The sequence below is a fragment of the Pogona vitticeps genome, chromosome 1, assembly GCF_051106095.1.
Source record: "Pogona vitticeps strain Pit_001003342236 chromosome 1, PviZW2.1, whole genome shotgun sequence".
Lineage (NCBI taxonomy): Eukaryota > Metazoa > Chordata > Lepidosauria > Squamata > Agamidae > Pogona > Pogona vitticeps.
Window position 1 is genome coordinate 335962532 of NC_135783.1, and position 15321 is coordinate 335977852.

Here is a 15321-nt window from a genome sequence, read left to right on the forward strand (position 1 = left end):
GAAGAGAGAAAGTGGTTTTAGACCAAATCATCTCCTTTGTCCATTTTGAGAACACAGGTAACCTCAGGAAGTTTCTGTTTGCAAAGTTTTGTTCAAGTTTATTAAAAGATTTCAGGCGCACGAGCGTTCGCGCACACACACACACACACACTTATACACAAATAAATACACTGTTTTTTTGTTTTTTGTTTTTTTTTACAAATGGATCTATCTACACAGCGGCCAAATGAGGGGATTAAGGTGGTTATTGTTGTTTACTTAACTCAAACAAAACACCCACCTTAAACCCGCCCTCTATTCGGTTCAGTAGCATCTCCATACTCCAATAAACCGTTTTCATTCCATCTGGCGTGCGTTTGCTCTGAAGACATTTTCCTGTCAATCTCTCCTGCCACATTAAAAAATCTGTCATTACTATTGCATTGCTGCCTGGCTCCAGAGATTTCTCTGACTGCTTTATTGCTCCACTCATTTTTTTTCCCTGCTACAGCCAAGAAGCAGAAATAAAGGTTTGTTGTTGAAACATGGCCGCAAGGAAAGTAGGAGGCACACATCTGTCAAGGTATTACCTTTCTTCAACCAGGGATTAAGGTGTTTTACTGCACTCGCTACTGAGCAGTCACACTGAATAAATTTTCTCAGTAGAACATAAAAATGAACTCATACATTTTGAACTGAGTTTCATTCTTTCAACCAGCCCAGATAATTATGCAATGGCATCACAGTGGGGGTGGGTGGAGGGAGCCAAGAAGGGGGGAATTCTTTCCGTTTCAAATTTGCATTATTTAAATACAAAGAAGAAACCTAAGAAGATTCAAGGAGACTGAGGCACCATAGCTTTGGTTTGGGAAGGGGAAGAATTCTACATCTTTGCTCTGTACTGCTCGATATTGGACACCAGGAAAAACTATGTAGGTTACAGAAGTTTGCTTTTCTTGTATTTGTCATGTGTATGAAAAAAGAAAAGGCTTTTGCATTAATATTCACACCCAACATGAATAGAAGTGTGCTGTACAGAATATCTTGGTTTCTAAATACTGTCAGTCTGGAAAATTCAAAGTAGTTGAGATAAATACCAATCAGTGCATTTCTTCTTACTAATGGAATGGGAAATTTCCTCAGCCGTTGTGAACTATAACAAAAACCAGGAATGGTGGCCGCTGACTCAACAACCTGCATATGAATACAAGAAGAACCTCGCTGGATCTCACCAAATGACATTTCACCTCATCTTGTGACCACCCAGAGGCCTAGAGGAAGCCTGTAAGCCAGAAATGAGGGCAACATCATCCTCCAGCTCATGTTTTCCCAAAACTATTGAGAAGCACACAGCCTCTCATGCTGGAGACGAAATGCACATATAACGGCTAGTAGCCACTGATAACCTGACAGGGCACAACATCTGTTCATCTGAAGGATGAACCAGCACGGACAGCTGAACTGGTGGTTCACGCCCATCTTCACTGAAAAGTGTCTCTGACCAGGACAAGATTCTAGCTGGACCATCTGGAAGTCACCGAATAGACTCTGAAGTGAAGTAAAAAGATTTTAAAAATCAAGTAAAATGGGACTACTTGGACACAGGACAAATTTTCTGTGACTGTGGAGAAGGTCAATCAGTGCATCACTGACATGCCATTTGTGCCAGATTATGTGTCCAAAGAAAGATCTAGCAAATGGCCAAGATAAACACTATTGAAGTAGCCCACTTCTGGTCAAATATAATCGAATTGTCTTAACATTCTAATTTGTTTTTAATTTTACCGGGAGGCAGTGGAAGACAGGAGGGCCTGGCATGCTGTGGTCCATGGGGCCACAAAGAGTCGGACACGACTAAACAACAACAACAAAATATTTCATATATATTCATAATTTTAAATTGTGCAACACCCTGATACATATAAAGAAAGAAAGAAAAGTCATTAAAATCATCCGTGCTGGAAGTCATCACTACATCTTGTAGTGGTGAATGCCCTATTTTTGCTATGTCTTCTGCAAAGAAATCATTCTCTTCATCAACTCTAAATTTCAATGTATTGTATGCAGATTTGTGGTTTTGGACTTCAACTCCCAGAATTCTTCAAAATGTTCCCAGGCAGAATTATGGGATTTGCAGTCCAAAAAATCATGTATCTGCAAATACCAACCTACTACTTAGCTACATAGACTCTATCTATCTATCTATCTATCTATCTATCTATCTATCTATCTATCTATCTATCTATCTATCTATCTATCTATCTATCTATCTATCTATCTATCTATCTATCTATCTATCTATCTATCTACCTACCTACCTACCTACCTACCTACCTACCTACCTACCTACCTACCTACCTACCTACCTACCTACCTACCTACCTACCTACCTACCTACCTACCTACCTACCCCGTTAGTGCAAAAGCACTACTCTGGGCAGTTTACAATCAGCTAAAACAATAAATGTAAAGAAAAACAAAAAAATAACAACACATCAAGTGGTGGAAATATAAAATGAAATATGGTGCGGGCATATAGCCGTACGAAGCAGCAGGATTTCCACAAAAGGCCTTTCTATAAAGCAGTGTTTTCAATTATATTTTCAAGGAGTAGAGGGAGGGTGCCAAGCACAGTTCCACCAGCAGTTGCTTCCATAGCGTTGGAGCCACCGGAAAGAAAGCTCTACTTCTAGTAATGGATTTCTTGACCTCCCTTGAAGTGGCTATCCAGAGGATCATGGCCTGGGAGGATGACCTTAGGAAAAGGCATTCTAACAAGTCATGTTTGTGGTTTCTGATATAGTGAGACACAGAGAGAAATTATCCCCCATCACACTATACACTTCTCATTTTTTTCTCTCAAAAGAAAAGAGGCTTGCAAACCATGTAAAATCTCCTTTTTTCTACCACTTCTCCAGCTCTGCAATCAATTTTGGTCACCAGAACTGCAAACAGTGTTCAAATGCTGGTTGCAACTAGAGATGGGGATGTATATAAAAACAGATTGGTTTTTTCGACAAAAATAGCCGATTCGTTAAATATTCGTTGATCCATATTCGTCAAATTTTAAGTCCTGACGAATACAGGTTGAGGAATATTTGCCCATTTTATTCATCCTTCATAATTAAAAAAAAACATTCTGCCTACCAGCCACTAATCACCCACCCCTACCATTACCCACCCTCACAATCTAACTCCATCCCTTCCTCTCCCTACCTTGGCCCCACACTCCCACCGGCACCCCCTTACCATAATCGGTACGACCACTGCCAAGATCTCTGTCAGACCTCCGCAGCCATGGCATGTAAAGAGGGAATCTGGCTGCCCTTTGCAAAGATGGTGGCTGTGGCTTCATTTGGGGTAGGGAACTTGCTGCTGCCATCTTTGCAAAGGGCAGCCTGGATTCCCTTAGCCTGCCTTAAGGGAATCCAGGCTGCCCACGGTGGCGCAGCAGTGTGGTTGGCAGCAGGATGGGTGGCAGTGGCAGCGGGGGGATGGGGGCAGGGGTGTTTTTTTTAATAACCCCCCCACGAATCTACGAATAACTTCATTATCCGTTGCTTCGTGAGGCAACTTTGACGACTCACACAGTGGGACGACTCGCCAAAATGGCGAGTCATTCCCATCTCTAGTTGCAACACAGATGAGTACAAATTCCCTTTAATAGTGGTACTTTTATTTTCAACACATTCCTTAATGTTTTCAATCAAGGAATTTCCCTTATTTCTAGATTATCAGCATTCTATAATAAAGTTACCATCAAGCTATGCACCTGGACCGCAATATCAATTTCTTGGTTTAGTGCTGCCACTATACTAGTGGTTCCAAACCTCAGATCCCAAGACATTGCTGAATTGCAACCACCAGAAGCCTTCACCACTAGCTGTACTGCCAAGTGTTTCTGGCAACTGCCGTCCAAGAATGTCTGAGGACCTAAAGTTGGGAACTGTTATACACCAGTGGTTCCCAACCTTGGGTCCCCAGATGTTCTAGGACTACAAAATCCCAGAAGCTTTTACCACTAGTTGTGCTAAACTGGAAATATCTGGGCGTTGTAGTCTAAGAACATCTGGCGACCCAAGGCTGGGAATCTTCGTGCACAGAGCATATACAATGACCTAAGGGCAGCTTAGGCACATGGATGGGAAAAGAGACACTCACCCCAAAATTACTAATTTTGTCTCTACATTCGGCTCTATTTGCCTTTTTAATGTCCATTCCCCCAGTTTATTGACATATAATTTTGGAACTCTTTCCATTTTCATTTTGGGACTGCTGGGAACACATGAAGCTGCCTTATAACAAGTGAAACATATGGACCTATCTAATTTATGTTGTTTACGCCTACAGCTGATGACTATTTTTGATGCCATTGACAACCCTGGCCAACTCAGTGTTAATCCTTCCCTTGAGTTCACCACGTTTGACAAGCTAACATGGATACTTGGAGAAATACACTGTTTATATTCTTAACTAGCAACGTTATATAAGCAAGCAAGCAAGAGGCTCAAACTGTTAGGCCAGCAATCTTTCCATTAGTTTTGCCTGCACAACAGTCCATTGTGTGAGTAATTAATTAGTGACAGAGCTTCTGTGAGGAGGTATCTCATACATTCTAATGAAAGTAGAAACCTCATTACACCAAATGTATGTTTTCAGTGATCTCCACTGGCACCATGGAGACTGTGCAGCAGCTCACCAAGTGGAGCATTCTTGTCATAGAAGCTAAAGACTGTGGCCTTACTGTTCATTTCTTCCGTCTTTTCCAGAGACGTCAGGTTCATATTTCTTAATTTATAAGATAGGCTTCCATAGAATAGTAAGAGCAGTTCTTCTATTGTTGTTGTTTAGTCATTAGGTTGTGTCTGACTCTTTGTGACTCCATGGACTAGAGCACGCCAAGCCCTCCTGTCTTCCACTGCCTCCCGGAGTTGGGTCAAATTCATGTTGGTAGTTTTGATGGCACTGTCCAACCATCTCATTCTCTGTCGTCCCCTTCTCCTCTTTCCTTCACACTTTCCCAACATCAGGGGCTTTTCCAAGGGTCTTCTCTTCTCATGAGATGGCCAAAGTATTGGAGCCTCAACTCTGTCCTTCCAGTGAGCACTCAGGGTTGATTTCCTTTAGAACTGATAGGTTTGTTCTCCTTGCAGTCCAGGGGATTCTCAAGAGCCTCCTCCAGCACCACAATTCAAAGGCATCAATTCTTCGACGGTCTGCTTTCTTTATGGTCCAGCTCTCACTTCCATACATCACGACAGGAAAAACCATAGCTTTGACTATTCGGACTTTTGTTGGCAAGGTGATGTCTCTGCTTTTCAAGATGCTGTCAAGATTTGTCATCGCTTTCCTCCCAAGAAGAAGGTGTCTTTTAATTTCGGGGCTGCTGTCACCATCTGCAATGATCATGGAACCCAGGAAAGTAAAATCTGTCACTGCCTCCATATCTTCCCCTTCTATTTGCCAGGAGGTGATTGGACCAGTGGCCATGATCTTGGTTTTTTGTTTTTGTTTTTGTTTTTTGTTTTTGTTTTTTTGATGTTGAGCTTCAGACCATTTTTGGCACTCTCCTCTTTCACACTCATTATGAGGTTCTTTAATTACTCCTCACTTTCTGCCATCAGAGTTATATCATCTGCATATCGGAAGTTGTTGATATTTCTTCCGGCAATCTTAATTCCAGCTTGGGATTCATCCAGGCCAACCTTTCGCATGATGTATTCTGCATATAAGTTAAATAAGCATGGAGACAATATACAGCCTTGTCGTACTCCTTTCCCAATTTTGAACCAATCAGTTGTTCCATATCCAGTTCTAACTGTTGCTTCCTGTCCCACATATAGATTTCTCAGGAGATAGATAAGGTGATCAGGCACTCCCATTTCTTTAAGAAGTTGCCATAGTTTGCTGTGGTCCACACAGTGAAAGGCTTTTGCATACTTAATGAAGAAGTAGATGTTTTTCTTGAACTCTCTGGCTTTCTCCATGATCCAATGCATATTAGCAATTGGGTCTCTAGTTCCTCTGCCCCTTCGGAATCCAGCTTGTACTTCTGGGAGTTCTCGGTCCACATACTGTTGAAGCCTGCCTTGGAGGATTTTGAGCATAACCTAGCTAGCATGTGAAACGGTTGCAATTGTACGGTAGTTGGACCATTCTTCGGCACTGCCCTTCTTTGGGATTGGGATGTAGACTGACCTTTTCCAATCCTCTAGCTACTGCTGAGTTTTCCAAAATTGCTGGCATATTGAGTGTAGCACCTTAACAGTATCATCTTTTAAGATTTTAAATAGTTCCACTGGAATACCATCACCTCCACTGGCCTTGTTGTTAGACAAGCTTTCTAAGGCCCACTTGACTTCACTCTCCAGGATGTTTGGCTCTAGGTCAGCAACCACACTATCTGGGTTGTCCTGGATATCCAAATCTTTCTGGTATAATTCCTCTGTGTATTCTTGCCAACTCTTCTTGATGTCTTCTGCTTCTGTTAGGTACCTACCTTTTTTGTCCTTTATCATGTTCATCTTTGCACAAAATGTTCCTTTAATATATCCAATTTTCTGGAACAGATCTTTGGTTTTTCCCTCTATTTCTTTTTTCCTCTATTTCTTTGCACTGCTTATTTAAGAAGGCCCTCTTGTCTCTCCTTGTTACTCTTTGGAAGTCTGCATTCTATTTTTTGTAAGTTTTCCTATCTCCCTTGCATTTTGTTTCCCTTCTCTTCTCTGCTATTTGTAAAGCCTCATTGGACACCCACTTTGCTTTCTTGCATTTCCTTTTCTTTGGGATGGTTTTCGTTGCTGCCTCCTGGACAATGTTACAAGCCTCTATCCAAAGTTCTTCAGGCACTCTGTCCACCAAATCGAGTTCCTTAAATCTGTTCTTCACTTCCACTGTGTATTCATAAGGGATTTGGTTTAGATTCTACCTGACTAGCCCAGTGCTTTTTCCTACTCTCTTCAGTTTTAGCCTGAATTTTGCTATAGGAAGCTGATGAACAGAGCCACAATCAGTTCCAGGTCTTGTTTTTGCTGACTGTATAGAGCTTCTCCATCTTTGGCTGCAGAGAATATAATCAATCTGATTTCGATATTGCCCATCCGGTGATTTCCATGTATAGAGTCGCCTCTTGTGTTGTTGGAAAAGAGTGTCTGTGATGACCAGCTTGTTCTCTTGACAAAACTCTATTAGCCTTTGCCCTGCTTTGTTTTGTATTCCAAGGCCAAACTTACCTATTGTTCCTTTTATCTCTTAACTCCCTACTTTACCATTCCAGTCCCCTATAATGAGAAGAACATCTTTCTTTGGTGTCAGTTCTACAAGGTGGTGTAAGTCTTCATAGAACTGGTCAATTTCAGCCTCTTCAGCATTGGCGGCTGGTGCATAAACTTTGATTACTGTGATGTTGAAAGGTCTGCCTTGGATTCGTATTGAAATCATTCTCTCATATTTGTGATTGTACCCCAGTACAGCTTTTCCCACTCTTTTGTTGACTATTAGGGCTACTCTATTTCTTCTACAAGATTTTTGCCCACAATAGTAGAGATGATAATTGTCTGAATTGAATTCCCCCTTTCCCGTCCATGTTAGTTTACTGACACCCAGGATGTTAATATTTATTCTTGCCATCTACTGTTTGACCACATCCAGCTTCCCAAGGTTCGTAGATCTTACATTCCAGGTTCCTATGCAGTATTTTTCTTTGCAGCATCAGACTTTCCTTTCACTTCCAGGCGCATCCACAACTGAGTGTCCTTTCAGCAGTGGCCCAACCACTTCATTAGCTCTGGAGCTACTTGTATTTGTCCTCCACTCTTCCTCAGTAGCACATTGGATGCCTTCCAACCTGAAGGGTTCATTTTCCAGTGTCATATCTTTTTACCTTTTGTTTCTGTCTATGGGGTTTTCTTGGAAAAAATACTGGAGTGGCTTGCCAGTTCCTGCTCCAGGTGGATCGTGTTTAGTCAGAACTCTACACTATAACTTGTCCATCTTGGGTGTCCCTGTACTGTGCCCATAGCTTCTCTGAGTTACTCAAACCCCTTCGCCACAACAATGCAGCAATCTGTGATGGGGAAAGCCCGTTGCATCAGTAGATTTTATTTATTTGTTTGTTTGTTTGTTTGTTTAATGCTCTTGTTGTTAGAGAGTTAGAGAGGACCTCTGAGCAGTGAGATGTGTGAGAAATTTGCTAAGATTTTTTTTTATAAAATACAATGATTCACCTGACTCATTAGATTAGATTAGGTTAGATTAGGTTAGATTAGATTAGATTAGATTAGACTAGATTAGATTAGATTAGATTAGATTAGATTAGATTAGATTAGATTAGATTAGATTAGATTAGATTAGATTAGATTAGATTAGATTAGATTAGATTAGATTAGGCATCCTTCAGGCTCGAGAGATTATGGTAACATGCTCTGAATAGAAGACTTGGAACAGCATCTAGTGTGTCGGAGAAGGCCAATATGAGAGTGACAATCCCTTCTACACTGAAAACAAATACAATCTGTCTCCTGTCCAGCTCCGTGATTTTGCTAGTTTCAGGACTGCCTCTTTGCCTCAGCCTGCTGGACAAGTGTCTCCTCAAAATTTCAGAGGCTATGATGCATCACTTGCCTCCAGGCTGAACGCTCAGATGTCAGGGCTTCCCATCTGTTGAGGTCCATTCCTAAGGCCTTCAGATCTCGCTTGCAGATATCCTTGTATCACAGCTGTGGTCTCCCTCTGGGGCACTAAATTCTCCATACAGGAGATCTTTTGGAATCTGACCATCAGCCATTATCACGACATGCCCGAGCCAACGTAAACATCACTGTTTCAGTAACGTATATGTGCTAAAAATTCCAGCTCGTTCTAGGACTACTCTATTTGGAACTTTGTCCTGCCAGGTGATACCAAAAATGTGTCGGAGACAACACATATGGAACATGTTCAGCTTCCTCTCCTGCCATGCACAAAGGGTCCAGGACTCACAGGAGTGTACCTGACTCATACCTACCAGATAAAATGCAAAAAGGTGCTCCAAAAAGGGAGCCACCCACCACCAGTGATGGGGGTCATAGGGCAGGGATCAGGAGATCAGAGAAAACAAACAGGAGGGGAACAGTAATGAGGAACACCAGACTACAGCCGGGATGGGATAGAGAGCAAGGAATAAAAGGACTAGATGAAACGGTGGGAAGGGGTTGGGGCCCCACAACCACAGAAGGTAAGGCTCCAGAGGTATATGAGGAATAGCCAGAGGCTCTGGAGTGGCTGCGTCTCAAGCCTATGAAGGATGCCCTCCATGAGGTGGTGAACCGGCCCCTTGACGTGTTGGTACAGATATGACATGGACAACAACTTGCACCCACTCTAAGCTACCTCATGTCACCCCAGCGACAGTACAGGTATTGGAAGAGACAGACAGAACGGCTACACCAGCTGGCAGACAAGGTCTCAGGATCTAAGCCTCCTTTCCCTCATCCCTGATGCTCAGGATGCTGGACATGGAAGCTGAAGGGGACCACTCCCTGATGAGGAAGGACATTTAGTGTACAGGGGATATACATCTTCCACCCAGAGGAGAAGGAAGGAGTTAATCAATCTTGGGTTCTTTTGTTTCCTTGTCAATAAAGATTTGCTCCTTGAGTTCAATTCACCATTTTATACCTTATATATGTCAGGACCCTCTGACCGTTTCAACATACTGCTACCCAGGGATTGGTGCCTGCTCCTCTATATTCCTGCCCAACTGCAAAGATAATCTTCAAAGGATCTTCTCCCTGTCCCAGTGTTATGCTAGGTGGCTACCAGTTTGACCTCCTGCCAATTTATAGAATGCCCTCCTGCCTGGCATCCCCGTTAGTAGCATTTAGACCTTGCAGTTCCAGCAGGCACGTAGTCCTTGATTTTTATTTTCCATTTTACGATTTGCATTTCATCACGAGCATTTAACATCCCGGTATTTTAGCATTTTGGTAACATTCCAACTACTTTATTCATTTTTGTTGTAAAATCTGTGATTTTTTAAATTGATTTTATATTTTGGGGGCCATTGTTTATATTAGTTAAGTGCCCCATGGGAATTAGCTAGTCGAGCAGTATATGAACATCTTAAATAAACAAATACAGAAATAAATCTCCATGGGGCAGAGCTGTACACATGGCTAATATGCTCGGTCAAACCACAGTGACCCAAATACAGCTGCTTCTTTCTGCGCACGTACTGCTATCTGAGCACATTCTCCGTGGTTACACGTGATGTGAGGCCTGCTGAGTTTTTCACTTTCTCACCCACCTTCTCATTCTTTTCTCCCTGCCAAGTGGTAAGACCTTCTTCCTCCTCCCTCATGGACATATACGTACAAAGTACGGTAATCCACATGTTCTTGCACACATTGGACATTATCTAAAGTTTCTCTGTATGCATTTTTGAAGGATAGGTATGGTTTACACATGTTTCACTCTCTCAAAAAATGCCTCACAAGTTTCTCAGATTTATAGATTTCTAAGTCAAAGTGCATTCCTTGCCACAGGCAGTCTCAAGAAATATAGAATGTTTATTTATTTATTTATTTATTTATTTATTTATTTATTTATTTATTTATTTATTTATTTATTTATTTTATTTTATTTTATTTTATTTTATTTTATTTTATTTTATTTTATTTTATTTTATTTCATTTATATCCCGCTATCTGGTCGTTACGACTATTCTGGGTATCTCTGTATGGTTTTGTCCTAGGAATTCACCTGAGAGTGTTCTTTTTGGGTGCTGTTTTGAGGAACACCAAAAGGGTACTATGATGGAATTAGAAAAAATCCTGATGTGTAAGGACAAGACACTGCAAACTAAGGCCAAGATCATCCACACTACTGTATTGTCAATTACTGTGTACAGATGTGAATAGAGACTAACAACCACTGAGCACCATTTCCCTTTAATGTTTGATCCAATGGGATGGGAACAATGCACTAGAATGTCAGGCTTGTTTGTTAACATGACTGACCTCTGCTTTTCTGTGTCACATTTTGTATCAACAGTGAACTAATTTATTCTGAGAAGCATTCCGAATTGTTGTTTTGCTGTGTTCTGTTCTCATTATATCCTACTGACTGGCAAAACCTGCCTTAAATGCCATTGTCCTACCCAAATGCTCTCATCATTAGGAGACCAAAAGGCTCTTCATTTGCCTTGCTTTCCCCATAAAGATCTCCCAATGCGGATGTACCAAATACAACTTGTCATCATTGGAGCCTCGTGACACAGTGGTTAAACTGCAGTAATGCAGTGAAGACTCTGCCCGTGACCTTAGTTTGATCCTGCGCTCAGGTAACTGGCTCAAGGTTGACTCAACTTTCCATCATTCCGAAGTCAGTAAATTGAGCACCCAGCTTGTCCAAGGGGGGTGCATAATTAAATTGGAAACCATACAGGAAGAGTTTTAAGCACTATGGAGTGCTATATAAGCAGCACACTTTATCAGATATGGGAGCCAGAAACTGTGCATGCCTAAGAAACTAACTATTAGTAAGGGTGGATGGGATTTTTTTGTTTCAGTTTTGATCAGAATTTAGTAAAACTCACATTTGAATGTTGAATAAATCAAATGTGACTAATTTGCCTGTCTCTTAGGGTTAGATATTGGTGTACAGCTCACACGGTCAAAGCCCCAAGAGAGCAGGTGGATTATAACATTGCGTGTCCGCACCCCTCAGGTTTTCCTGCTTGTTCTTATTTAGCTGCAACTCTCACAGTAGCTGGAAGACCAGTGGAGTTCTCCAAGAACAGTATATTGTCACAAACCAGCCCTGTTGTAATGCCAAAGAATTGAAAGCAGTTTGCTCTTGAATGTGCAAGCAAGAGTTATTAACTTTACAAAAGCCCTGACTCTCACTTAATGATATGGGCAGATTCAGCTACCTATGCTTGTTGACTCTCCTGGTGTTAGAGCGAGGCTGACTATGGGGACTATCATACCTGCATTTCAAATTTACCACTGTATCACCAGGATTAAATTATAATTCAGTTGTTTGTTTTTTTATCAGAAATCAGAAACATTCAAATGTGAGGGAAAGTGAAACAAATTTCCCTGTTCAGAATTGCTACTTTCATAGTTTGGGGATTTGGGCTTACGGCATCAAACCGCTGAAAACCGTTCTAGCCTCAAAGTACAGGCTAGATGGAGGGACACGTAGAAGTTGGCTGCTCGCAGATCTATCAACGTTGATCAGTTTCTTCTGTATACATGCAAAGAGTTCTGTACCTTTAAATGTCCCCTCCCTCCATCTTCAAGGCCAGAGAGCAACAGCTGTGGCTTCAGTGGCTCCCTAAACCCTCCTGTTTTGCAGAGCGCTTAAGCCAGTAGGTCTGCTGCACTGGGAACCCTCCTGGCCACAGGTGAGGAACTTAGCCATCTTCAATACTCAGTAGGCCAATCAAGCTGGCCCTGCATGAGGTAAGATAGATGGTCTCCCCGTGTGCCCTGATCTCCCTCTGAAATTTCAGCAGATCAATGTCACTGTGGCTTTTAATTACCCCTTGGCTTCATCATTATTTCATGGGCTTTAATATGCCCGGCAGGACACAGCATCATAGAATACAGATAAACAACCGCCAAGCACCATTTCCCCTTGAGGGCCATCCAAACGCCGTTGGAAGGGAAGGAGGCACCATAATATCAGGCTCGTTTTGTTAACAAGACTGACCTCCGCCTTTCTCTGTTACTTTCCGTATCAACAACACAGGACTAATTTATCCTTAGGAGTATTCCAAAAGGGCTGTGTTGTTCTGGACACCGCACTCTGCCGGTGCAGAAGGAAACCTTGCCCTAATATTGTAGGAGGGTTTTAACAGACAGAGATTTTCCTTCAAGAAGTCACTTAGAGCTGGCAGAGTTAAATGACAAAGTTGCTTCCTGGACTTTGCCAGACTTTTCAGGTGAGGAATGGCATGTAACCCTTGATGAATAAATGAATCCCTCTCTGGCAAACTAGAGCTGCTGCTCTTATTATTATTATTATTATTATTATTATTATTATTATTATTATTATTATTATTATTATTATTATTATTATTATTATTATTATTATTATTATTATTATTATTATTATTATTATTATTGGCTGTTTCCATCACACAAAATGAATATTCAGCAGAGCTGGGGAGATGTAATTGCTTTTGTGGACTACAGTTCCCAAAATCCCTCAGGCAGCATGGCCACCGGCTATGCTACCCTGTGGCATTCTGGGAACGTTATGCCAAGATGTAACTGCCCAGGGATGCTTCCCTCTGCCACTTCTTTACCAGTGGATTGTGCTGAGTCCATAAAACTGGCCTTCAAAGGAAATGTCAATGGAAGAAAGATTCGTTTTAACACCTCTGAATATTTTTTCAGCCACCATTAAGGAAATTACAGCTACATGGACAGTAATCACACCCCCATGCTAGAATTCAATCCATATAAAGTGTGTGTACATACAGTCCTATAAAGATATATGAACTTGCAATAGTTTTGTATGAACAAGGCCAGCTGCAAATCCAACCCCAGGTCCATATGTTGCAAATGGCTTGAGGACAACTATCATAAGTGAAGCAAAAAAGGGGGCTGGGGAGGAGCTGACAGGAAAATGAAAATATCCATCAGAACAAGATGAACACGTGTGGAGGTCAGAGTGGGACAATGCCAGCTGACCACGGCCCGGCCCCCTTACATAGCATGGACAATTAACCTTTTGCACTACAGTAACTCAAATCCTCTGGACAGCATGGCTCATGCTACTTGGGGAATTATGGGTTCTGTAATACTGTATGGGGGAAAGGTCATGTTTTTTCTGGTCCCTAAACTTGCATCTATATATGCACGGCCTGGGAAGGTTAATCCTGGAAAACCTGAAATGCTTTTTAGAGCATTTATGTCTGTTATCTCAGTAATCATTGTTCCAAGGCACTATGTAGTAGTCAGCGCGCGCGCACGCACTCACGCACACACACACACACACACACACACACGAGAGAGAGAGAGAGAGAGAGAGAGAGAGAGAGAGAGAGAGATTTCTCCAGTTCTTGGCCATCTTTTTTAAAAAATCTTTTTAGTGGCCAATATTGCATACCAATAATGCTCCAGAACAAAGCTGTGCCCTCAGGGATAGACGTTATAGCAGCCAGCAACTCTGGAGGAGGTCTGTGATTAAAATAAAAGAGAGAAGTTCTGCTGAACTGCCTGCCTCTTCATTGCATGCCTTTCAAAAATATGGAGCCCCCTTCCCCTACTCTGAAGAAAGGGGGACAAATTCAGATTAGACTCACAGCTGGTTTTGTGACTGGTTCCTTAATATTTATGCTCATTAGACTTACCCATATAAAGGTTAAAACTAGGTACGTATATTGTATTCATTTCATAACTGGCAGCTAACAGATCTCTTTCCAAGAGAGCCAGTTTCCATAACAAACATTCACAAAGCATTATCCCACATTTCTCATATTATCAATTGCATAGCATACTGAGATTATAATCCCTGTAAATCTGAGCTGCCAATTGTTTCAGTGGCACACACCTTTACAACACCATTTTAAGACATCCAGATGTGGATTTTCCCCTCAGAAAAGACATGAACTCCAGCAGAGATAGCAACCTTGCTACTGTTGGAATGTCTGCTTATCAAAAGTGACATGGATCATTATATCTCAAGGGATTGTTACATCTACATTAAATCTGACTTAATGATTCTCTCTGAACATGCAAACATGACCTCATAAATGGAAGCTTATGAAAATGCACAACTAGGAGCATGTACTCCAATTTGACTTGGAAGCAGCTTCCCCCTTTAAGGTCTTTGAAAAAGTTCCAGTCTTGAAAGTCTTAAAAGGGGAGCTCTAACATCTCCTTCCTCCACTTTCTCTCTGTTATTCTGGTTTCTGTGGTGGCCTCTCCTCCCATATTGAAATCAACCTCAGAAATGGGCAAAAGGGGTGGGTGTGGAAGGTGCAGAGCCGGTTGGGTTTGGAAAGAATTTGAATCTCAGAATCCTAATACCTCTCTGTTCTTGACCACACACTGAACATGAATTTACAGCACCTCATTCCATGTCTTAAATCAGGACTAAATCGATTTGCTAGTCCTGACTGTATAAGAATTAATGGGACTTCTGTGAGTGTTGATTTAGCAAGTAACAATAATTCAAAAATACGTGTCATCCAACCCAGTGGATCCTCCTGGTCCACATTGAAGTCAGCACCATTGGGAAGATACTTCTTTGGACAAGAGTGACTGAGTCACTTAGTGCATGTTCTAATTTCCTATGAATATCCATGATGCATTGACAATGTTGGCTTGGTTTTTAAAAAAAAAATCA

At 41.6% G+C, this 15321-nt stretch overlaps 2 long non-coding RNA genes across 3 annotated transcripts in view; one reads left to right on the plus strand and one right to left on the minus strand.

Annotated features, from left to right (window-relative positions):
* LOC140703248 (uncharacterized) overlaps window positions 1–15321 on the minus strand; it is a 44673-nt gene that overhangs the window by 13381 nt on the left and 15971 nt on the right. Inside the window, exon 1 of one of the 2 annotated variants that reach the window (XR_013540815.1) lies at window positions 281–671. The exons of the other annotated variant lie outside the window; for it this stretch is intronic. This is a non-coding gene — a long non-coding RNA (uncharacterized LOC140703248). Of the gene's footprint in view, window positions 1–280; window positions 672–15321 lie in introns of those variants that run through there. 2 annotated transcript variants of the gene reach the window in all.
* Window positions 7484–11272, plus strand: LOC144586088 (uncharacterized). Its single transcript, XR_013540816.1, has 2 exons — window positions 7484–8236; window positions 8347–11272. It is a non-coding gene; the product is annotated as an uncharacterized LOC144586088 (long non-coding RNA).